Consider the following 25,591-nt stretch of genomic DNA (forward strand, 5'->3'; position numbering starts at 1 on the left):
GCGGAGTACACATGACTCAACAAAATATTCGATTTGCATTCCTATCTCTTGGGAAGTTGCACTTATCGGCTCCAACAAGAGCAGTGAGGTCGGTGAGAGTGCTGGGCCGAGGATGTCATCGGAGAATTAAAAAGGGATAAAAAAAACAAGAAGGCGGGTGGTGGGGAGGTGAGTATTTGAATCACTCCGGGACTTTCCTTTTCGGTTGCATTCCGATCGGACAGACCTAAACCTGGCAGAGTGATTCCATTGCTCAATGTCAAAAACATTCGCCTGGAATGCGGGACATGTGGACTTGGACACCCCCTGCAGCTTCCCTGTGTGGCCCAGCAGGCGCGTCCACCACCAACACGCCCCCGCCAGGAGAGCAGAGACCGAGCCCCTCGTTAGCAGGGAGGCAGCGCATGTCACATAAAAGAAGGCAGGGACACAAAAGGTGAGCTCTGGACAACATTCCTCCCCCAAGCTCTTTGTACAGGCTCACAATACACTCTGATGAGCTGAGCAGAGATGGAAAACGAGCCCTTGGGAACAGGCTGGCGGATTTTTTTGCCCTTAGAAGAAAGCAAGAATGTAAATTAACTTCCTTCTTCTCTGGGTTTGTACTAGGCAGTTTGAGACAGAATAAAAAAGCCTGCTGCAATCCCTTATTTCCAAAGAACTCTAAAAGCAACATATAGGAACATCTAATTTCGTGTTCTAACCCCCCACTCCCACCCCCTGGCCCATGGACCACTCCCACCTTGGCTTAGATAGTCAAGGTAGCAATCCTTGTCGCACTAGAATAAATGAGAACATAACTCAGTGTACCCAAAAAGCCCAATTAGACCCTACAGGATGTTCCAGAACTCAGTGTCCCAGCCAGCAAAGAACTAATGTTTGGCAGAGCATTCTGGGTAACCATATACAAACACATCACCTCCTTTCTACCTCCAAAACCAGTACCAAAGAAATGAAGGCATCACAGACGATGTGCCATCCACAGCGAGAAGAGTGGAGTCCAGTGTAGGGTGCTGGGTGTGAGGGTCAGGAATACACAGGTTCTAGAAAATAAAAACATCTAAACTAAATCTTGATGGCTCCGCCCTACTTAATTTTCACAACAACCAATGAGGTAACCACAACGTCTTTCCAGATTTGCCACTCTGTAGATACGCCAGTCAAAATAGCCTTGGAAGTCCCTTCTACACAGAAGGTGAAAACTTACTGCTGAAAGAGTGATGATTACTCAGGCCAGCTGTCCTAGATGATGCAATCGTTCACACAGGACAGCAATTAGCTGAAATAATCTCGAACCACTGTTGCCCTTAATCCCTAATTGCCCATCTGGGTTTGCGGTTTTGTCTACCAAAAAGACGCTTAGAGTAACAAATAAAAGGGCTGTTCAAAGAAGATTCTAGAAGGAGGTTAAGTATGTCTTTTTGGAAGGCTGACAGGTGGGCAAGAGACCACGCAGCCAAGGTGAGTGAGAGCAAAGGCAGGGTGCTCAGAATTGAGATGAGTGCCCTTTAACCTTTGTGGCTGAGGAGGAGGTGGGGGCAGGGGGTGGTCGGTAGATTGGATTGCAATAACACTGACTTCGGGGCATATCCCATTATCATTGTGAATGTGGACTGATTGCGTGACAGAGATATTTTATTGATTGAGGCATCAGAATGTCTCAGCCTGGACATCAGCTGCCTTGTTTCTCCCATACAGTCTGATAAAAATTGTTGTGTAAACTCATGCAAGTCATTTCTCTCTCATGGGACACAAGGACTGAACTGAGTGATGGCATTCAGAGCCATGGTTATGATTTCTACGAGGCATTCATAAGTTATCTGTCACAAGACAGGGTTTGATCATATTGACATATTGTCAATAGATGAAACAACAAGGCTCGCTGAATCTAGATTTGCATCTTGAGAAGGTAGTAAAAGAGTGTGTCAAATTCTCCCTTACATTCTACAGAACATGGAAAATAATGCAGGCCTCACAATAGATGCCCCTTAAATTGAAAGATGCTTTGTCATGGGTTGAAGATAATGGTGACCTTGCCATGTTAAACTTTAATACTGTTTACTGAGTCTTTAGGAAATCGCCAAAAGAAAATTGTCAGCATTATATTCCTAGCACCCAGCACAGTACAAAGCACAGAGTGGTTGTTGAATAAATCTTTCATGATTAAATCAGTGGCTCAGTGGAACTCAGCCTTCACAGAGTGAAGGAGATCTTTCTCAAGTGAATATTTGGGGTTTTGTCCAGATAGGACAACTTGAGCCATTCAATCAATCTGGGCCATGACTTTCTCTCACCCCCATGATCCTGCCCCTCATTCTAAATTTCCTGCATTGGTTAATGCTGATTCCCTTCTATGAAATGCCCTTCCCCTACATTTGCCTGGAAAACTCCTATTCCTAGTTTGAAACCCTTCTCAAATATCCCCTTCACTGAACGTCTGTTCCTGTTGCAGCTCTAAGGACAATTGATTATTTCCTCTTTTGTGCCCACAGTGACAACACAGCACATAGCACAGTGCCTGGCAAAGGCTATCACCTGAATACATTTTGATTAATGAGCAAATGAATAAATAAATGGTCAGTAAGAATGCAGACAATTGGAGTAAATCAATCTACAGCAATTAGGTGCCCACTAAGCATAAGCCACTGTGCCCCTGCCTTTAGTTATAACCACACTCCACAGAAAACGTCTCAGGGGAGGTGGATGGGGAAGAATCTATAAAATGAAAATCCATGTAGCTTTCATTGTACCCTAACACCCCCCAGACTGGATTGACCTCAATCAATAACATTCTCCAAAACTTAGTATCCAAAAGGAACATTAATGCCAATATCACCCCTTAAATATTAACCACTTTAAAGTGTGAGGTCCAACTCCATCTCTGAAGGGCTTCCACCCACTCTCAAAAGAAAAAAAGAAAGCAGAAGCAACTGCCTTCCTCCTCTGGAGACAGTACATGTTTTAAAATAATGTTGGTCATGTTCACAAGTAACATTTGACTCATGCAATTTGTCATCCAGACATATTTCCGCCTGGGCCTGTCCCATTGCCCCTTGGATGGGGAAGGAGCATTCTAGCCAAAGAGACTAAGTCCTTCAGGAGATAGATCTGGTCTAGGGTAACATCCTCCAAAGCAGACGCCCACGCACTAGGGCTGGAAGCGTTGGCTGTGCAGAAAATCTACAGTGTCAAAAGGCTTCCCAACCATTTCCAGATTCAGTGGGCATCTAGACTCGTTAACATGCATCCTGGATGGAAAAGTTGTGGAGAAACAGCTAAGATAGCGGAACCCATTCTTCTGTTTAGCCAGCCTTTTCTTCCCCTCATGAAAGTTTTGTGAACACCCAACTCACAGAACATTCATAGCATTGGGGAGGAAGTCCCTATGTCTCAATAGGCATGTTTCAAATCCCTAGTAAAATGTCTAGAAAGGTACAATTTTCACCATAGTTTCTCTTTGGAGAGGTGAATGGGATCGAAGGGTGATCAAAAGGAATTTTTACTGTTTTCTCTAGATGTTCCTGTACAGTTTGAATTTATTCACCACAAATACACATCAATTTTGAAATTTAAGAAAACTAATGAATTTGTCAACATAGGGATAAAGGATGGAATTGGGCCAGTTTGACCCAGCAGCCCTAAGATTCTGTACTGTGTGATCTTCCCACTCCAGTCACGGGGCCTCTGGTACACAGCTTCTCTTGTCCCTCAACATTTACCAGATTGCTGGGGAGGGAGCAGAGAGCTCACAGGGAAGAGAAGATGCTAACTGAAACTAGTCCTAGCACTGGCTGAACCTTTCATTTCCATGATCTCATTCTGATCCTCCTAAAACTCCACAAAATAAGTGCTCACGGCTGCATTTTCAGGATGAGAAAACAAAGTTCAGAGGATTTAGTAATGGGCTCAGGGCCACGCAGTTGGTGAGTGACAAAGCAGGAATTGGAACTCAGATCTGCCGGGCAGCCAAGCTCCTGCTCTTGCAGCTGTGTTTCACACTCAGTTCCAATGACTGCTGTCCTTCAGCTGTTCTTGGGAGCCCTGGCCAATGATATCCTCACTGGACCAGTCCTGGCCTTTCTGCTTACTCACTCTCACATCAGAAGTCATTCTTTCCAGATAAGCTGAAAAGGAAAATGCAAAACTCACGCCTTTTACTACCCCTGGGGTTCCGTGGTGTGAAATAGGTGTGATCAGCAACTTCTCACTCCCAACTTACAAGGGCTATTCTTGGACTTCCTCATAGTTAATGGTATGATTTGAATGCTCAGGTTTCTCATTCACCTGTCTGTTCATAATAAGTTCACTCAAGTCCAAAAAAAAAAGAAAAGCACAAGTAGAGAAGAGAGGAGACACGACCAGTATGAAAATGTCTGGGGTTTTTAGTCAAAGTGGGTCCAGAATGAGTCAGCAGGGAGATGTGGATGACAGGTGAACTAATTCGAACTTGAGTGACATTGAAAGAACTAAAGGGCCAAAAATGGGGACAGTAATCACCCCTGTCTATGCAGGACCAGGGTCAGTGTCTTAGTCTCCCTGAGCCTGTTTCCTCATTTGTAGAATGGAGATCATGATAGAGAACTTGCAAGTTAATTGCTGAGCAGAGCACCTGGCACATAGTAAGCACGCCAAAAACAAAGTCTGTCTCATCGTCTTCTCGACAATAATAAGAGGACGCACTATTAGTCTCTTTATTTTACAAATTATGAAACTAAGGTGATGAAGCTCTCAAGTGGCAGAAAATAGACTAAAACTGGGTCTGAGTCTGAAGTCCATTTTCATAACCACTAAGCTATACTTCCTCCCCCTATAGAAAATTTAGAACAAGAAGAAAATCCCCCATAATCTCATGACCCAGAGATAAACACTTTTACTCTTTTTACATACTTTCAAATTTTCTTCTATACACAGGTGACTATCACTGTTCAAAATTGGCGACCATCCATTACATTCTATTTTACAACCTGTTTTTACACTTGCCAATATATCATAACCATATTTCCAGGTCAATAAACATTTATTCCTCTGGTCATTCTTGATGGCTTCTTGGTACTTGTTCATATGGACTGTGGACCTGCTATAATCAATTCAACCAATCCCCTATCATTGAATATTTAAGTGGGTACATTAAGTTTTTCACAAGTGGAACCAACGCTGCAGTGGCCATCTCTGTTGCTAGGTCTTTGTCTTACTACTACTTATTAAGGAAGTGGACAAGGACTAGCACGGGTTCTAGGTTAGCAATTGGGTGGATAATGCGCCTTTAAGCCTTGTTCTGGGAGAAAAGTGTGGAGGGACTGACTGGGATCATCTTATCTAGAGAAGTGAGACTCCAGGGCAAGAATGGGGACAGCGCAGCTGCTCTCAGTGGCTGGGGAGATGCCTGTGGCACAGTGACTAGACTTTCTCCAATGGTCCCGAGCAAGTAGGACCACAAGGCAGCAGACTTCTGCTGAATGTACAAAAGCACTTTCCCACAGACTCAATTGTCGAAGGACATATTAATTAACCTGCCATAAGAAATGCTAAGTTCCCCACGATGCAAGAAGCTCAATTATATGCTGACCTCCTCCATTCTTTACGGATGTTACAGTCCTAATTTTAGGATTGCCTGAATTTTTAAAATTTAAACTCTATCTCTGACTTACTGACTTATAGTAAAGTTGAGAACCTACTAAAAACCAGGCACTTTACAAACACCGTTGTGTTTAATTCACAGAACATTCTAATAAGGAATGGGGTACAGGGAGGTAGATTAATTTACCCAGATTAACACAGCTGGTAAGTCCTGGGAATTCAAATCTACATCTTTCTGATACCAAAACCTTTGCAGCCAAGTATAGTGATTAAAAGCATGTTTCAGAGGAAAACGGACTTAGGCTTAAGAATATTCCTTCACTTGCTGGCCGGGTGACCTTGGGCAAATGATTTAACTTCTCTGAAGCACAGGTGTCTCATCCATTGCAGCACAGTGATAATAGCACTCACTTGTGAGCGTGGTTGTGAAGATTAAAGGAGCTGACGCATGTAAAATGCTCAGCACAGATTAAACTCAATAAATGTTGGGCAATATTAACCAGTTGGCATCTGCTGAAAGAAAGGTCTAGAAGAAAAAATATTAAGGATTGCAGACTTTGTTCGGTATTGGATTAATTCTTCTCTAAAATGAGCTCATCTGTGTTTATCCATGAAGACCTTTGAGCACCCCAGCTCCCGGAGACAAAGTCTAGAATATTGACTCACACATTCCATTCATTCATTCATTGCTGGGCCCTGGACTAGGTGCTGTGGCTATAATGAATGAGCAAGACAGTGGTGGAGACTGGCCTAATGGAGCTCCCAGCTTCCTGGTGGAGACAGATCGTAACATGTGACGATGATCAAAGGTGGAAAGGCTTCTGTAGGGAAAAACAAGATGCTGTGGGAGCATATTGCAGGGCACCCCACTTTATGTAGGGTAGTCAGGCTAAGCTTCATAAGTGGGTGATATCTGAGCTGAGCCCTACAGGAAGAGGAGGCAGGAAGGAGAGCAAGGTTCTGGGTGAGCAGGATTACTTGAGGGTTAAGCAGGAGGGGGTGAGAAGTCATGGTAAGGCTAGAAAGCTCAGCACAAGCAATGTAAGTACAATTAGACTTTACCTTGAGGGCAGAAGAGACTACAGTGCCCGGTTTAAGCCAAGAAGTAATATGAAGAGATTGGCTTTCATAGAGCTCATCTGGGTACATGAATGGATTAAGGGGGGGCAAGCCCAGAGGCAGAGGCTTGTATGAGATGGTGGTGACCCCAACAAGAGAATGGCAATGAGACACAGAAAGTGGCTTCATTGGGAAGACTCTGAGCAGCAAGGTCTACCAAGCACATCCACACTGAAAGCAACCCCAGGGCTCCTGGGTGAACTGGGCTCTCCTGTGTGGAGACAGCGGTGGTGCCTGGCCACTTTTCTTTCTGCGGGTTCTGCATGGAGCTTAACATGCTAGCTCTCACTAGTATACTAAAAAGCCAAACCAAGAAAGATTTTGGTGTCAGACTCCTTTATCTTTCTCCGTTGGTTCCACCTGCTTAAATCAGAGCAATTCAGAAGACTCCCTTGGTAAGCAGAGCAGAATTTTTCTAAGTTCTGGCCTCAAAGGTACGCCTCCACAGAGCCTCAGGCTCAAGTCAGCACGGGGGATGGGGAGGGAGGGGGAGCTGGAAGAATCGGGAAAACCAGTTCTTAATAATAATAGGTCGCCTCTGTATAATAACAGCTTTTGGTTTACAGAGCACTTTCACAGACATTATCTCATTTGATTCTCACAGTAAATGGGGAGGGGGGGTGGAAACGAGGCAATTAGCATTAGCCCCACCCTTTCAAATATGAACGCTTGTGGCTCAGAGAGGTTGAGTGATTTGCCCAGGATTACAAAATCGGTGAGTAGTGGAGCTGGGAATGCAAGTTTTATGACTCTCACTTTGGTGCCTGAGATCCCTCCCTGAGAGCTATTTTTTGGAAATAAGAGCGGTTCTTTATAGCTTGCATGTGCCCATTAGCTCCTAACCACAGGGAAGTCAAGGCTAGAAGAGGAACCCTGAGCAGATGGGGCACAAAACAGGCCAGTTTGAATACCGTGGGCGGGGGATACTGACAAAGAGTAGAGCCCACACTCAGCGTGTGCCAAGGCTGGGGATGAGTGGGATGTTGAGCCAGGAAAATGCTAGCTAGATGTTTGTGCCCAGGAAGACTGTGTTAGAGTGAGGAATGGGGTGAGGAAGGAAGAGCAGGGACTCCACACAAGAGTTGGGGGCCGCTGGATGGATGAGTCCTTCAGCAGAGTCTGAAAGCCCATCTAGAAGTCAGAAAGCAAAAGCAAATTCCACAAACAGCCCCATCAACCCTGAGTAGGGACATTTAGGTAAAGGGTGCCTGCTCTGGTGTCTGTTCTTGTCATCAAAGAGTTGATATGAAGAAAAACCTGAGACTCTGGGTCAGGACAACACAGTGAAATCCACAAAGCAGAAACCAGCTCACGTGGCCCTGCCAGCCCTGGGGTCTGGCAGCTGCCCAGGAAGCTGTGAAAGGTTACTGTTTTGGGAGCAGTTGAGCTGCGTTCTTCCCACCCAGAGAACCACAGGAAGGAATTTTGAAGGATGACCCACTATAGCCATCCAGGAAGGAAGGAGGGAATGGTTTCCCAGGATCCTGCTGAAGACCCACATCAAAATGGCCCTGTTGTCTGCATCCTGATGTGGGGAGAGTCAGGGCACATGAACCTCAAACCACAGGCACCCTTGGCACTTCCTGCATACCCACCGAACCCCAAATCTTGTGCAAAGCCTTTTATGCTTCACCCCATTCAATCCTCACAACAGCCCTGCATGATGTGGAGGAAACTGAAGCCCAGAGGGGATAAGCTCTCCATTCAAGGTCACATTGCAAGTGAACTGCAGAACTGAGGTTTGCCAGGAGGTCTGGAAGCTCAGAACCCATGTTCTTTCCACTCCCCACAAAGCCTAGTGAGTTTGTGTGCTTGAAATAGCATGGCAGGGAGAGGAGAGGAAGGGGGCACGGTGTCTTAAGCCACCACCCTGACTCATTCCCCTTAATAAGCATCTAATGACAGCTGAAGTGTCTGCCTTGGGGAGTGAGGGTTGCTAGAATAGTACTGCGGAAGGGAATCCAGACTGGCAGTGACTCAGGCATGAACCAGCATGGCGACTTACTTCCAAGTCAAAGAGGAAGCCTTAATTAACAGCAGCCACAGATGCAAAAGGAACAGTCTGATGCTATCTGACAAGTCTGGGACCCAAAGGGACTATGTCTTGACTCCCTGCTTTCTTCTCCAGCCCTGTTTCAAACTGCTTCCTAAGATGTAAACCACTGCAGCCAAGCCTTCCTCCAGGCCACTGATATAAAAACTCCCAGCTGGTCTCTGGTCTTTGCTCCTGAAGTGGTCTCCACTGGACTGCTCTTGATCTCTTCTCTGCCTCTCTAACTCTGACCCACACTTAAAAGCGGAACCCAAGTTCCTCTTCTCCTCTGAGATCCAGCTGACCTAGTCTGTTGATCATGGATTCATTGAATCCTTCATTTAACAACATTTGTTAAGCACCTACAATTCCTGAGCACTGTGGAAAATACTGGGAGGCAGTGCTAGAGAATGTTCCCGCCCTCATTGCCTAGTAGAAAGGGAACTACATGGCAATAGGGTGTAATAAGAATAACAATAAGAACTTGGAGGATGCTCCAATGTTATAGAAATGTTTAACTTTTCTGGGCTATGGAGGGGTCAGGAAGGCTTCCAGAAGGAGGCAGCATCCTATACATGTTTCGAATGATGGGTGTGATAAATGAAAAGCCATGTACTAGGGTCAAGAGACCTGCGTTCTAGCCCACACTCTGCCTCTGCCTGTGCTGACCTTGAGCAAGTCATCTCACTTCTTTGGATCTCATGAGAGGGTCAGACTGGCACAGCGGCCAACATCTCTCTTGCCTGAGCTTTGATATCCGTATTGACTGACCATCTACTTATTGCTGATCTTGCATCTTACATCTCCAAGCCTCTGTTTCCTTGTATGTAAAGTGGAGATGCTAATAGCCAAACCTTGGGACTCTAGAAGATTCAACAGGAGAATATCTGGGTAAGTGCTTTGGAAACACTGCTATGCTGAGCTCTGTGAAGGGTTTGTGTGGCTGTAGGTCAGGTCTCCAGTGAATGATGCTTCTCTCTGCCTTCTTCAGGGGGTCTAGAACAAGGATGGACACTCCACATGAGCATCATACTTGCTGAATTGAGCTTTATTTTTTGCACACACACATACACAGAGATAGTCATTATCCCTACAATTCAGAATATTCTCTCCTTCCTTCCCATCAAATGGCTGAACTCTTCTGTCCAAATGCTACTCCCCCAAAATCCCCAGCAGCATTGCTCTCACTGTGGGACACTTTAGTTCACCCCTTCTTTTTGGTATTGAATAATGGACCCAGCTTTTCTGTTCCTCCCCTTGACTCAGCTACCTACCTTCCATGTGTGAACACCATTTATGGGTCCTCCCTTATGAGTGTCCTCTGTGGTGTCTTAGACCTCCCATTCTTGTTGGTGTACATGGTTGGTGAAGCTGCCATGATAGTCATGACCACTTATTGAACACCTGCTCTGTGACCAGCCTCTGTAACGTGCTCCCATTGATCCTCACAACTCTATGAGATGGGAATTAGGATTCCTGCTTTACTAATAGTAATTGCTATCATGTAGTGATACTTATTATGTGCCAGGCACTGTACCAAGTGTCTAGTATAAACTCATTTATTCCCTTTTATAATATGATGAGCAGGTATTTTGCCAGCTTCATTTTACAGGTAAGGATACTATGGCACAGAGAGGTTAAGAAACCTACGTTGTCAAGTTTAGGAAATGGGGAGCTGGGATTCAAACCTGGGTCTGTCTGACTCCAAAGCCCTTCTGTAACATAATCAGTTAGACAAGACCTAACGGTGATCTAAAGTCAGGTTTGGGGTAACAAAATAGATGTTGTTCCTGTGTCACACTGAAGGGTAGGGCTTATTTGGGGACGTTGCATCTCTGGGGTCTGATTTTGTCACTTCTTTGCCCTGATGTGGCTTCATGCCCACCTCACTAGGGAGCCTCTTGTTCCTTTGTGGCAAGCTGCTAATTCCAGATGGCTATAAAAGATAAGAAGCAGACGTGCCCCCGCATGCCCACCTCTGTGGCCCAGCTTGACAGCACTCCATATTCTACTTGCCTTCTATCTGCCTATGACTGTGGAAACGCAAATGACAGCCTCAGCCTCTCATCAAGTCCTAAGTAAGAGTCACTGTAATGAATAGCTTAGAAGAAAAATAGATTTTATAAACTAATATTAGAGAAATCCTTAATGTGACAGATTCTGTTAGCAGTTTGCCAAAATCTATTACCTCTTCTTCCTGGGCACATAGATTGACTACATTTCCCAGTCTTCCTTGTGGTTGATTGTGGTCATGTGACCAGGCTCTAGCCAATAGGACTGAGTAGATATGCTACCCACCACTTCCTGATCTGGCCCCTAAGAACCTCCCTTGGATACTCTCCTCCATGCCCTTTTCATTTCCAGGTGACAGGGATAGTGGTCCAAGTGATCTTAGGAGCCATGGGATATAGATGGTATAGATACCATCAATTTGAGTCTCTGAATGACTACATGGAGAAGATTTCCCAGCTGTCACTCTTGGGACCCACTCTGATACCTACCCAAATCCTATACTTCTTAAAATGTATAAGATTTTAAAATCCATAAATGCTCATGAATATCTTTACCAAGTATAACATGAACTCATTGAAAACAGGCATATTTCGATCCTCATTGCCTAATATAGCGCCTGGAAAAATGTGGTACCCAATAAAAGTTTATTGAGTCATCAGTGTTAGTTGACTTCATGAAATTCATGAGATGCTTCTTGTTTTTTTGTTTATTTTGCTGTTGGTGGTTTTGCTTTGTTTTTTCATAACCCAGATTGAGGAGGAATACCTGGGAGAACAAAATAACTACCCCATACCCACAGGAAGGTGTCTAAATTTCATCCTCAGAGCATCATCACTTTGATGTAAAACTTTGAACTCCCATTGCATACAAAGTACTCTGAAACAGTAAGGCTTTAAGCTATTGTAAGTCACTGACACCTCTCTGTGAAAGAGAAATTGGAGTCACTTCTGTAAAGGACCAGAGAGAATTGAAAACCCTGGAAGGAGGGGAGACTTCGACTTCCAGACATATTGAGTGACAAGGATGGGATTTGCTTTCTCATCTGAACCAACCAAAAAGTGGACAATGAAACCATGTTTGCAAAACACTCGACAGCAGGCAATGAAGGACAGTGATGTTTGAGGGATCAGGTGGAAGTAAAGAATACTGGTCAAGGAGGCAAAAGACCTGGGATCTAGCTCAGATGAGCCCTACAATTGCCCAGCTTACTGCCTTGAGAGGGTTTCCAGGCCTCCTCACAGGGAGGAGGAACTCAATCAGAGCCCAGCAGACAGGCTGAGTTGAAGAGATGAAACTGGGAGTCTAGCAGAACAATGTGGCTAGGGCTCGCAGAACCCAGAGTCAGACAGGACAGAGCTACACAAAGAGACAACTTTAGAAGTCTGCACGACACACCTGTTAGAATGGCTAAAACAAAAAAGACCAACCATAACAAGTGTTGGCAATGATGCAGGGGAACTGGAACTCTGCTGTATGCTGGTGGAAATGTAATATGGCACAACCACTTTGGAAAACAGTTTGCCAGCTTCTTAAAGCTTCTTAAAATCTACCATATTATCCAGCCATTCCACTCCTAGGTATTTTCACAAGACAAATGAAAGCCTATGTCCAATAAAGACTTGTAAAGAATGTTCACAGCAGCTTTGTCTCAGATAGCCAAACATTGGAGACAACTCACATGTCCATCAACAAGTAAAGTGACACACAAATTGCAGTACATCTATATAAGGGACTATCGCACAGCAACAAAAAGGAATGAATGATTGATATATGCTATGACATGAGGTGAATCTCAAAATAATTATGCTAGTCAGAAGAAGCCACACACACCAACAAGTAGATAAAGATTAACTCCACTCATAGAAATTTCTAGGAGGTGAAAACTAATATACAGCAATAGAAAGAAGGTATTGGTTGCCTTAAGGATAGGCGAGAGTAGAGGGGGCACGTAGGGAGGGGCTGGAGGGAGGGATTCTTAAGGGACATGAGAAAACTTTGGAGGTGGTGGATATGTTCATTATCTTGATTGTGGTGATGTTTGCATGGATGTGTACATATGTGAAAACTTAAACTGGACACTTTAATATATGCAGTTTATTATATGTCAGCTATACACGGATAAAGCTATTTTTTAAAGAAAACAACAACCTGGAATTGGGGACGTAGGGATGTAGGTGTCAACAATAAGGAAAGCTCCTCAGTCTTGTGTAAAATGGGCTCTGGGAGGACACGTTTGCCCTTCGACTCAGTAATCCCAGGAAAAGTCCCATTCAGGCATCTGCTGGCACCTCCCCAGAGGTGGTTGATGTAGAAGAAAAGAAGATTATTGGTCAAGAAAGAAAAAGACCTGGTTTCTAACTCAGGCCCCCCTTTCACACACTCTGTTTCTTCACATGGGAATGCCCCACATGAAGGTTGGGTAGGACCCAAGCTCTCATCTTGGGAGACAGCAGGGTGTAATGGAAGAGCATGACGTTGCAACCCAGACACACCTGGACTGGGTTTCCTGCCTAGTCAGTGAAGAGTACCGATATGGAAGAGCACACAAAGCCTCAAGGACAGTGATCAGTTTTCACACCTGAACCCTCTGTTCCAAGTGACCTGCATCCAGGTCAAGAATCAGGATATTGGGGTGCTGGCCCCATGGCCGAGTGGTTAAGTTCGAGCGCTCCACTGCAGGCAGCCCAGTGTTTCGTCGGTTCGAATCCCGGGCGCAGACATGGCACTGCTCATCAAACCACGCTGAGGCAGCGTCCCACATGCCACAACTAGAAGGACCCACAACTAAGAATACACAACTTTGTACCGGGAGGCTTTGGGGAGAAAAAGGAAAACAAAAATTTTTAAATCTTTAAAAAAAAAAAAAAGAATCAGAATATCAGGACCCCAGCATATCAAGCTCCCTTTCAACCACTACATCCACCAGACAAACTTCGATTCAACTTCTACTTCCTCCCCTCATTAGCTGTGTGACTTTCAGCACATCGTCTCATCTATAAAATGGAGCTAATAATGCTAATTTAACAGGTTTTATTTCTTAAAGAAGAAAATGAAATGACATGTTTAGATCACCTAGCACAAGGCCTAACATGTCAGAAGTATTTCATACATGGGAGTTCCCTCCACAAGAAGGAGCTTGGAAGAGCCGGACCCCTAGGGGCAGGGGGAACAGAGTGGGGGATGTATCAGCGGCACACCCTGGGGTGAGTCACTCAGTCTCCCTGGGCCTCTGTCTCCTGTCCTATACAATGAGGGCCTCGTAAATGCTGGACTCAACATCACATTCGTCCAGGGCACCATGCCCAAGATGCAAGGATGAATAAGACATGGCCTTTGCTCCTTAAGAGGTCAGAATCCAGAACTCTCCAGTTCTGATGAGCTGTGAGGGGAAACCCAGCTTCTGTGCAATAATGGGAATATATATGAATGCACAAATGGGTAGACTAGTGCTGCTTTCATTAGACTGCTCATCGTGAGCACCAGAAGCTTTTAAAACCAGAATGTCCCCCCTCATCCTACCAAATCAGAATCTCTGAGGGTTAGGCCCCAAAAAGGAGTATGTGTTGCTAATGGCCCAGGTGATTCTGATGCAAACGGTCCATAGAGAACAGGTGGGAATCACTAGCGAAGGAGTTCGGATGAAAGTGATGTTGCGCCCAGGGCATACGTTGCAAGTTAACCATTACCTTTTAAAATAAGTCTCTAAGACCAATTTGCTTTCTCTTCATTTGCTTCTTCCCTCTAAGACGTGCCAAAAACATACTCACTAATTGAGAATGTCCAGCATTTGAGCCCCAATCAAGCAACTCATTTCTTCTTTCAAACCAGGCTCTGAGTTCGCCATCCCTCCTGCACGTGGGCTCCGGGAACACTTTGCCTGTCTTCTGAGCAGCATCTGATGATGAAATGACAAGCCGGTTCCAGGGCATCCTCAGAACAAGCAGCTTCCCAGCACCAAGGACAAACTGTTCTGTCAACTGGCAGGCTGCTGGCACTGACAACTCCCTGCACCTGTTGTCATAAGTGCTAATGGTAAGTGACACTTCTCATTGAGGATGTCTGTAACAGCCTGCCCAAAGAATGGACCCCTGCCTTCAATCTCCAGCCCTGATTTGTACAAAATAAAGAATAATGATTAATAATAATAATAGCACCGTAGTCCCCCTTATCCATGGGGGATATGTTCCATGACCACCAGTGGATGCCTGAAACCATGCATAGTACTGAACCCTATATACACTATGTCTTTCCTATACACACATACCTATGATAAAGTTTAATTTATAAATTACGCACAGTAAGAGATTAGCCACAACAACTAATAATCAAACAGAACAATTATAACAATATACTGTAGCAAAAATTACCATAGATCTTAGCCACCGCAACATATGATTTTTTTCTTTCCTTTCTCTTTTCCAGTCAAGAAATTTCACCTTTTCACTTAAAGGAAGCACTTTGCGGCTTTTCTTTGTCGTATCTGGATTGCCAGCATCACTACTCTTGTGGTTTGGGGCCATTGTTAAGTAAGTAAGGGTGACTTGAACACCAGCACTGTGATACTGGACAGTTGATCTGATAACGGAGACGGCTAGTAAGCGACTAACCAACAGGGAGCATATACAGTGTGGATATGCTGGAGAAAAGGATGATTTATGTCCTGGGCAGCACAGAGCGGGACCGTGCAAGATCTCATCACGCTACTCAAAATGGCATGCAGTTTAAAACTTATGAATTGTTTACTTCTGGAATTTTCCATTTAATATTTTTGGACCTTGGTTACTGCAGGTAATCCAAGCTGCGGAAAGGGAAACCATGAATAAGGAGGGACTACTGTAATAACAATAGCCAGTATTTACAAGGCACCAACCGTATGCCAGATACCCTTGGGCACTTTGCATATGTTATTTTGTTCAATCCCTATTACAGGTTGAATTATTGGTCCCAATTCTTCACCCCTCTTCTTGCCCCCGACCATGCCCTTTGCCATGTGACTTTCCAGTCCTCCTCCCTAGAGGTGGTGCATACTTCCCCCACGTTTCCTTTCCAGCAAACCTAGGCTACATCAGCTACTCCCAGAAACCTGAACAAGAAACAGTGGTTGTGATCTGAAGTCACTAAGTATTGGGGAGACTTGTCACACAGCAAGAACTGACCCGTCCAGTCCCTGAGAACAGAAGTTGGCAAACCAAGGCCCAGGCCTGCCCTCTGTTTCTATAAATAAGTTCTATTGGAACTCAGCGACACCCACTCATTTCTGTATCTCCATATTGAAATGAATTAGTTAACGTGTGTCTCTTATCTCCAGAGCTGACGCTTTGGGCATTGTGCCAATGCCCAAATCCTATGCAACTGAAATCAGCCTCCAGTGATTTCCACCAACTGGTCTTTTGTCCCAATTTCCGACATCACTCAGAAAAAAATCATACCTTTCTTCCAGATTGGAACACTTTATGTGAAGGAAGCTGCACCGTACCTTGCACATCCTCTCTTTCCTGCCCTGAACACCTGGCTCCTCCATCTCTTCCCACAGCACAGCCTCCAGACCCTCCGTCACCATGTTCTCCTCTCACCCCAGGTGGCTGGGCTCCTACTCCTGTCTCAGGGCCTTTGAACTCACTACTCCCTTTTCTGGAGACCATCCTAGCCCTAGACGAGACCATCCCTTTTCTGGAGACCATCCTGCTCAGACTACTCTTTTGCTGGATTCATGTGTCTGCTCTAATGTCACTTTGTCAGAGAAGTCTTCCCTGACACCCTTGCTAAAAGGAGCACTCCCCCACCTCTCATTCTTTCTCCCTCACCCTGCGCCACTTCTTACTCTTCAGCACATATTACGCATTTATATGCACCTTTCTGAATTGTCTGTCTCGATCCAATAATCTGTAAGCTCCCTGAGAGTAAGGATTCTGCTTTAATCCTTGCTGCGTCCTCGGTACTGACCGCAGAGCCTGTTGCATGGCAGGGGCTCGATCAATACTTTTGCATGAATGAGTAAAGGATAGCTGTTATTAAAGTGGGATGTTCTGGTTACCATGACAAATACCTTTTCTTATTTTCTCCCTCTTCCCTTTAAAAGGACTCATCAACGAGCCTGGAAGAAGGAAAGTAAGCTCCGTTGGCTGGCCATCCTGCCCCTTCAGCACCCCCCTCCCGCTGGACCGCCCAGGGTGCAGCCGGACAGCCCACAGCTACTCTGCGGCCATCTGCAGACTGCCGGCCCCAAGGCCATGCAGACAGCGGGAGTCCTTGGGGACACATGCTTCAGGCGGACTCATACCACCAGGACACATGCGACTTTCTCCTGGTCAGATTGCTTCTTTGCATCTGCCTCTGTGTATTTTGGCTTGCAAAGCCTCTGTTTACAAATCTGGGTCGAGGAAGGACAGGAATTCCAACAACACGCGATTCACAGAAGCCGGCCAGTGCCTCCTGTTCTCATTTTTCCTTGTAAGGAGGAAGCGTGGAGAAATGTCAAGTCACCGATGGGACTCTGAAGCCACGCAGACCCAGCTGATGTCCAGCTGTTATCTTTATTTACCATCCTTGGGACTTTGGACAAATCATATAACTTCTGTGAGCCTCAAATTCTTCACTTTTTAAAGGAAGATGATACAAACTAGTTATCAGAATTAGAACCAATATGTAAAGAGAGGTACACATGGATGTCCCTCAAAAATTTGATTTTATTATTTACATTTCCAAGTTTTGCTCTCATATATCCTACTTCAGGCAGAATCCTAGACTTGTCCTTGATTCCACTCTCTCTCTGAGACTACCGACCACCATTTAACCATTCTACATCTTATCATATCATGAATCCACCGACTTCTTCCTCTCCCTGTGACAGTCTCCACAGGAGGACTGGCCATTACAGAACAGACTCAGGAGTTGTCAACCTGAGGTTTTAACCACATCTCCATCACTTCTAGCTGAGTGATCCGGAGCAAGTTACTTATCTTCCGTGTGACACAACTTCCTAATCTGCCAAATGGAGTTGACAGTGGTAGCTGAGGAGCAAACACTGTTGACTGACTTCTTCGTAGCCTCTCCCCACTCCTTCCCCACTGTCACCTCCGCGTGGGAGCTGGGAAGCCGAATCTCAGAGTTCTTAGCCCTGGAGCTAGGAGTGTGTGTGATTCATTCTGGACCCAAAGATACAAGCAGAAGTCTGTCATAAGTGCTGACAAAGCTTGAGGATTAAATTATAGTATTCCTATGAAATGCTCAGGGAAAGGCCTGGCAAATAGTGCGTAAATGCTAATGGAATGAACATAGAAAGATAAAGACTGTGCATGAGTCAGAATTCAGCAAGATGGATGAGGTGAGGACTGGGGTGGTAGGAGAAGGCATCAGGGCAGTGGATGGTGCTAGAACAGAGGACAGGATCTGGATAAGTGGGGGATGAAGGCAGGGACAGGACACAGGCTCTGGCCAGAGAGGGAGGAGCATGTGTCAGGCATCGTGAGTGCTGGGCCTGGACACCACCACCCCAGGCTGCTTCAAGGACTATCTTAGAAGAAGCCCGTCCCTGGAGGGAAGCCAATTAAAGAGTCAATAGCAGCGACCCACCATTCATCATCGGACTGTGAAGTACTTATGAATTGGTCTCCACATCGTCTGGTTTATGTAGAGAGCATTCCAGTCGCCATAAGTGTGAACAGTGTCTTTCATCTCACACAGCCTTGCGGCCTGCAGGCCAGACAGAGCAAAGCTTTGCGGGAAGCTCCAGGACATAGAGTTGCAAACAGCAAGGTCCCCTGGGCTGCCCCAGTGGAGCAAGAATAACCACAGCCCCACTTGGGGAAAAAACGAACAGCTGTATCTGAAATCCCATCATGCAACAACCAGTGTGTGCAGGCCCTTCAACAGCATGGAGGTCATGGAGAGCAAATGATAAGAGAAAACAGCCCAGTGAAGGGATCTGCTCTAGCCAAAAAGACTGCTCCTCATTTTCCTGAATCCGGCTGGGTGCCTCCCACTCACGCAGCCACCCATACAGTAGAACTACCGATACTCGGGGAGAAGCCAGTGAACAAACAGGGGAGAAAACATTGCCTGGAAAGAATGGCTCTTAGGTGCCCCACTGAGATGACCCATTACTGTCCGGAGGGTGTGTCCAGAGGCAACGCTGAGCAGGACTGGGGCTAGCCCCAGCTTGGAGATTTCTCAAATATGTAAAAGGTTATGTTATGCTGGGCACTCAGCAGCCCTTTTGAAAACATGTTATAAACACCTTCAGTGTCCAGTTTCTTGCGGGCTTAATCTGGAACACAACCACAAGAGTGTACTTTCCAAAATGCAAACTGGATCATGGCACGTTCACGCTCAGAACATTTAGTGGCTCCACTTTAATGATGAAATCGAAGCTTAGCCTGGCAGATGCACCCATTGTTTGCCTCTTTCTCATTTCTCTTTCTATGTTGGACGACCAAAACTAATTTATATTGCCCAGACACACAGTGACACTCATCCCCGCTTGCCTCTGTACATAATTTCATTCATTCAGTGATTCATTCATTCATTGAACAAACACATATTAAGCACCTCCTGAATGCCTCTATGTCAGCAATTAAGATACCAAGGTGAACAAGAGTGACTCTCTGTTCTCAAAGACCATAGCATCGAATGTAGGAGTTCCCATACTGGCAGCACATCAGAGCCACCCATGGGGCTTCTTAAAAGCACAGAGTCCACAAGCCAACCCTGATGGCCTAGTAGTTAAAGTTTAGCTCTCTCACCACTTCGGCAGCCCAGGTTCGTTTCCCAGTCATGGAACCACACCACCTGTCTGTTGCCATGCCGTGGCAGCAGCTCACAAAGAAGAACTAGACTGACTTATAGCTAGAATACACAACCACGCACTGGGGCTTTGGGGAGGAAAAAAAAAAAAGAGGAAGATTGGCAACATGTTAGCTCAGGGTGACTCTTTCCCTGCAAGAAAAAAGCACAGAGTCCAAACTTCATTCCACTATCTGAGGATAGCAAGAGAGGGGAAGGAATCAGCAAGCAAAAGCATTTCAAAAGGAGGAGGGAGATGAATTCAAATTTCTCCTGTTACCTTCCTGGGGATCAAAAGGATGAGCGGGAAAGAGCTGGGCTTTGGAGCCAAAAAGACAGCTTCAAAACTCAGGCATCTATATATTCTGGCTTGCTAGGACATTCCACATTTACATATGTTACCGGGCCAAATTCCTAACAGTCTGCCCTTTCACTCTCAGAATTGCCCTGGTTTGAATGATAAACGATCACCTGATTCTAAACTCAACTTCAGCCTTTCCTACCCATGAGAACCTGGGGAGACTGTTGAAACTCCTGAAGCTCAGTCTCAAGGTCTGTATCACAGAGCTAGCAATAGGAATATTAGAAGATCTAAGAAGTAAATGAGATCACGGCCGCCAAGTGCCTCGGAGAGTGGGTGTCTAACTCACAGAAGCTGTTATTATTCTTGGCCATGTAGGAAGTAGCCCTCATTTGCTCTGCATTGTTCCCTGACAAATGAAATGAGATTGTAACGATGAGAATACATTCAGATGAGAAATAGAGCATTTATATTTGTGGAAAAGATGGACCTGAGTCAGCAAGGCATCACTTAGGTTGCTGGCCAGGATGGCAAACCTATCTTGAGTGTATCTGTCACAATATTTAAACTTCAGCTCAACCTTCTAAAAAGCAGGGCTTTTCTCCCCTCCTCAGTGATCGAAATTTCTCATAGATTTGGGTCAAATGCCTCCAATGTGCCCAGATGGAGGGAGCTGTAGGCTATTTCAATGTTCAGGGGCGGGCAGAGGAAAGAGACTAACACATTATCTGTCTGGGTGACCATCCACTCAGTCAGAGTCATGACTCATCAGATGGTGGAAAGGACCTGTCTCAGCCTGTCTGAACAGGGATTCTGCCAATGATTCCCTGATGCCCACTGGGAAGCCCCCTTTTTAGGGGCTCTCTTTCTGAGCCCTTCAATTAGCATTTGAGGCCAAAGAGGGGCTGGCGGAGAGGGAGGCAGAAAGATCTGCCAGCTGGATGGAGTGAGGCTTGACTAAGCAGCAGCAAGAAGCGGGGAGATAAATTCCGCTGCAGCTGGCTGGCTGGGTGGAAACTTACAAACACCCAGAGAAATGAATTTTAATAAAAGCCCTACATAATGGTGAATTCTTAATATTTTAGAGGTTCTCAAGGGTTAAGGATCTGACCAAGAACAAAAAGAAAGCAAGAGCCTTATAGAAGTCAGAAATCTCTTTGGATGAGCTTGTATGAAGGAATAACCATATGAAAGAATTGTTTAAAAGGCTCAGGTATATCCATCTGAAAATAAAGTGAATCAACCTAGAAAAGGTATCTGTACAGTCTAGAATAAAAGGAAAACCAGGGTGGTAGTTATCCAGCCCTGTTCTAGAAGGACAGATGCTGAGGCTGGCAGATATTGAAGTCTCTAAAGTTATTCTGAGTTCTCTGGTATGGGTCTAAAAGAAGTGATTAGTTTTCCCAAAGTGTGGTTGGCAAAATGATTAAGGTAAACACATGGAAAGAAAAATTATTTTAGTAGTTGTGTATTCATTCATACCACTTTACATTAAACCCATAGTATCACGTGCAGTTTTCTTTGAACACAATTAAGTAAAGATATGCAAACTTCTTCCTTTCTTTAGACATGCCAGGCCTCAAAGCCCTGCAATTCTCTCTGCATGAAGGGTTCTCTGGCCAACTTTCACCTGCCAAGCTCCTTTTTATCATGTGCGTCTCAGCCCAATGCCTCCTTCTCAGAGACGCCTTCCCTGGCAGCCCTGTCAAACATGAGTGCCTCCAGGTTATCTTCTCTCCAGTCTGCTGCTATTTCTTATAAAGCATTTTCCAGGATCTTGTCCATATTTGGCTTCTTGTTTGTTACCTGTCTCTATCCTCCAGAATGCAAGCTCCATGAGAGCAGGAACTTGTCTGTCTTATTCTTGCCTCAATTACCAGCATCTTGCCCATTGCTTGGCACATAATAAATGCTTAATCAATGTTTATTGAATGAAGACCCATTAAAATGAATTATGGCCTTAATAATGACATTCTTGCATGAGAGAAAAAGTATCAGTTGTGGCTAGGGCATGGTGAATGGCATGTCACCATGGATATGGCCATGAAAGAATGTAAATGTTTGGTGATAATTACATCTCTCTCCGCTCCAACTGAGCCACAGACCTAGAAGTTAGATAGATAGAGATGAACTGTTTTCCTAGGGTGGTAAAGACAGATTAGAGAACATGGCTTAGAATTGAGTCCAGAACAGGCTTCCTGCTCCTTCCTCTTCTGAAGGAATCACTTACTTATAATTGCAGCTATAAAACTTCAGGCCTCCTTCCTCCCTCCCCTCTCCCCCCCCAACCCCTCATACTCCTCTATCACCCTGACTCACAGTGAGGCCTGCTCTAGTGGGCTGACTTTATGGCAAAGGTAGAAGCCAAGAAAACACATGTGACTCTAAAGAGAGAGCACCAATAAATGTTATGGCAGTGCCAGCAGGAGCCCTGATCCCAGCCTCACCAACCAGAAGAGCCATTCTTTGGGGAACCTCCTTGGGGAGGAGCAAGCCAGTGCAGAAGCTTCCTCTCCAGTTCTTCTGAGATTGTAGAAGTTTCTATATGGAAGTGGGTTAGAGCAGGAATGGTTGGAAAAGAGGAAGTTTCTCCCTAGAGTAAACGTCATAATCATGCGTGCACCATGGGTGAAAAGGGAAGTCAAGAACCACTGTGAATAACCATGAGCTCCTGGAGGTCATAAATTATGTCTTTAACCACTACTTGGACACTACCACTGGGCCTAGCATATGTCTCTGTTCCTGGCAAACAGTAATGGTCAATAAGTATGTGCTTACCAATGTGTGCTGAAAGAATAGAAGCCTATATAAATGATTAAATGCTTTAGTGATTGAGTAAAATGTGCATTGTACATCAACCTGTTATGAATCTGATAATATGAGTCTAATCTTAAATCCTGATCACCATAGGATGTATAAAAAATAATAATTTTATGAACATGCAAGGCTGAGAACCACAACCTGGACAATAGTGGCCCCACTAACTTCTGGCCACATTGTAAACCCTCTTGATTGGGATACCTTTATCTCCAAGAAGGCTGAATCGCTTAGAGTAGGTGATCCACATCATATGTGATCAGCCAATAAGCCATCCCTGGCTGCCTTCCATCTCTCGAGCCAGGGTTCTTAACTTGGGTCCATGAACAAGGATCAGAGGGCAGACTTCTGGGGGGTCTTTGAATTTAGATGAGGAAAAAAATGCAGATTTATTTTCACTCACTTCTAACTGAAATTTAGCATTTTCATCACTTGTAAATGTAGGTAACAAACCCCAGTATATTAGCAGTATCTGTAATTTTATCATCCACAAAAATCACAGATAATTTCATTTCATACATCAGATGTTGCAGATATTCCCATCTACTTCAAAGTTACTTTAGTTACTGTACCTTTTAGATCTTATTTAATGCCTCCATCAATAAGCACATACAGTACATGTATAGTCAGGCTACCGAAATGATCCCACCTCCTGGAATTCACGCCATGTATAATCCTCTCCCATGAGTGTGAGCTGAAACTAGTGACTTACTTTTAATGAATAGAGTACGGCGAGACTGAGGAATTGTCACGTACAAGATGAGATTATAAAAGATTGTATCTTCTGTCTTGCTCTCATTCCCTCTCACTTACTTGCTCTGATGAAGCCAGCCGCCATGTTGTGAGCTGCTCTGGGGAGAGAAACTGAGGGCAGCCTATGGTCAACAATCAGGAAGGAACTAAGGCCCTCATGAGAAACCCATGAGAAACCAAATCCTGCCAACAATCATGTGAGTGAGCTTGGAAAGCAGATCCATCCCCACTTAAAATGACTACAACACTGGCCAATGCCTGGATTGCAGCCTCATGAGAGACTCTGAGCCAGAGCACCCATGCCAGATTCCTGACCCACAGAAACTGTGGGATAATAAATATCTATTGCTTTAATATGCTAAGTTTGTTGCTCAGCAATAGATAATGAATACAGTTATCTATATACAGTATATATAGATAAAGAGAGAGAAAGATTGATAACTGTATCTCAATATAGCTAGTTTCCTTTGAGGAGGGGTCATAGGCTTCACCAGTCTGGGAAGGTGTCCATACCACTCAGAGATTAAGAGTCCCTGCCCCAGACTCTGTTTTGGAGAAGCTATGGGTTTCAGGAAGAGGCATTAAAGAATAGTGCATATGTGAAGCCACATCCTGCTGAACTTGGAGGTAGTGAAGACAAAGAATAAGGAGAACCAGGGAGTGGGGTTTGGTTCAGCTGATAGGGTGTCATAGGTTGGAAGAGATTTTCATCAAGACAGCAAGAGACACCAAAGGGAGATGAGAAAGTAGAGAACTTGTGTGGCAAGTTTGAGTCCAAAGGCTGAAATGTGACATAGCAAGGAGTAGATAGAGAAACCAGGGATGCAGCCAGGAATATCAGACCTTGTGAGAAGAAAGCAAGCCTGGCTGAACAATGCAGAGGTTCTGAGGGAATGCTGTGTCCCTGGGTGTTTTGGATTGATGTATTTAAATGGCAAGACCAACAAAGAGAAGATAATCCCATCTCCCATTAGAGTAGGAATGCCCATGTGATAGGCATTGATAGACTACTTTCCTGGATCCATTACCAAAGCCTGCCATCTCATCTAGATGGTAAGCTCCCCAGGGGCAGGGCCCTTGTGTCCTTGTTTCCTTTGTACCCCAGAGGTCAATCGCAGCATAAACTTTCGTAAATTAAATATCTGCTAAGGGACAGTGCTGGGCCTGGGAATCAGAGATGAATTAGGCTCAGTTTCTGTCTCAAGTTGTTCATAGTCTAAAAAGGGAGCCAGATAAAAACAGACATTGGCAGTAGAGAGCCCCAGTTCAAATATGAACTGCCCTTCCCACCAGGTTTGGTGGCTCTCCGTGGCTTGAGTTGATATCAACTAAAGGAAGGTAGGAACACTCATTTCCTTGGTTGGTGGAACATTAAATGAGAGGATATATTTAAGAGCCCTGCACAGATCCTGTCATGTCACAGGTACTTCTGTCTTGCTTCCTATTCTCATGCTGCCTCCCATCTTCCAGTCTCAAAGCCCAGAGGGATTATGTGAGAGCTAATACCTGTGTGAAAGCTGTGGCAGACTTCTGAAGATGGAACCCTCTCCCAACAGACTTTCCTTCTCACTGCTGGATAATATTAAGCCCCATGCCATGTTCTGTAAGTTCTCAGGAAAACAGACCATGTGGAACTTATTTTTGCCACCCTAGGAAATAGAAGAGTGCTGCCTCAAATTAGCGGCTATTCAGCATATGTTTGATAAATGATTAGAATTATAGATCCTAGAAAACTCTACAAAATTGAGTGCAACAACGCTCTGGAAGAAATGTTGTCACGAGCTGGAGGAGTGGGGCTCTGATACAGCTCTTAAAAAATGTAGGGGACTCAGATGAGTGGAAGGGAACTGGTGGTGGAAAAAGCAGGAAGATACAGAAGGCCACACACCAGCCTCAGAACAGCAGTCAGCTCTGGGCCGAAAGGAGAGGTATGTGATGGAGAGGGCCATAAGGGAGCTTCAACAGCCTCTGCCAAGTTTCGTTTAAAAAAAGCAAAATATCAGAAGCAATTGTGACAAAGTGTCAACATGTAGTAAATTGGAATGGTGTGTGCAAAGGTGATTATTACATTCCCCATGCTTCTTGCTATATTAGAAATATTTCATAAGAGAGGAAAGAGAAGCATTTCAGATGGGAGGAATGGCATAGGCAAGGGCAGAGAGGTCAGGAGATTGTAGCAAGTACAGAACAGGGAAGCC

The 25,591-nt window shown here is 44.9% G+C and overlaps 2 long non-coding RNA genes across 3 annotated transcripts in view; one reads left to right on the forward strand and one right to left on the reverse strand.

The window, feature by feature from the left end:
• Positions 1–23,457, reverse strand: part of LOC124228242 (uncharacterized) — a 98,113-nt gene extending 74,656 nt beyond the window's left edge. Inside the window, exon 1 of one of the 2 annotated variants that reach the window (XR_006885668.1) lies at positions 946–1,031. This is a non-coding gene — a long non-coding RNA (uncharacterized LOC124228242). Of the gene's footprint in view, positions 1–945; positions 1,032–23,352 lie in introns of those variants that run through there. The other variant, XR_006885669.1, reaches the window with a different exon arrangement.
• On the forward strand, positions 14,576–17,009 carry LOC124228243 (uncharacterized). The gene is made up of 3 exons (XR_006885670.1): positions 14,576–14,773; positions 15,164–15,267; positions 16,821–17,009. It is a non-coding gene; the product is annotated as an uncharacterized LOC124228243 (long non-coding RNA).
• Positions 23,458–25,591: the final 2,134 nt, after the last annotated feature.

This window comes from Equus quagga, chromosome 16 (assembly GCF_021613505.1).
Source record: "Equus quagga isolate Etosha38 chromosome 16, UCLA_HA_Equagga_1.0, whole genome shotgun sequence".
NCBI lineage: Eukaryota > Metazoa > Chordata > Mammalia > Perissodactyla > Equidae > Equus > Equus quagga.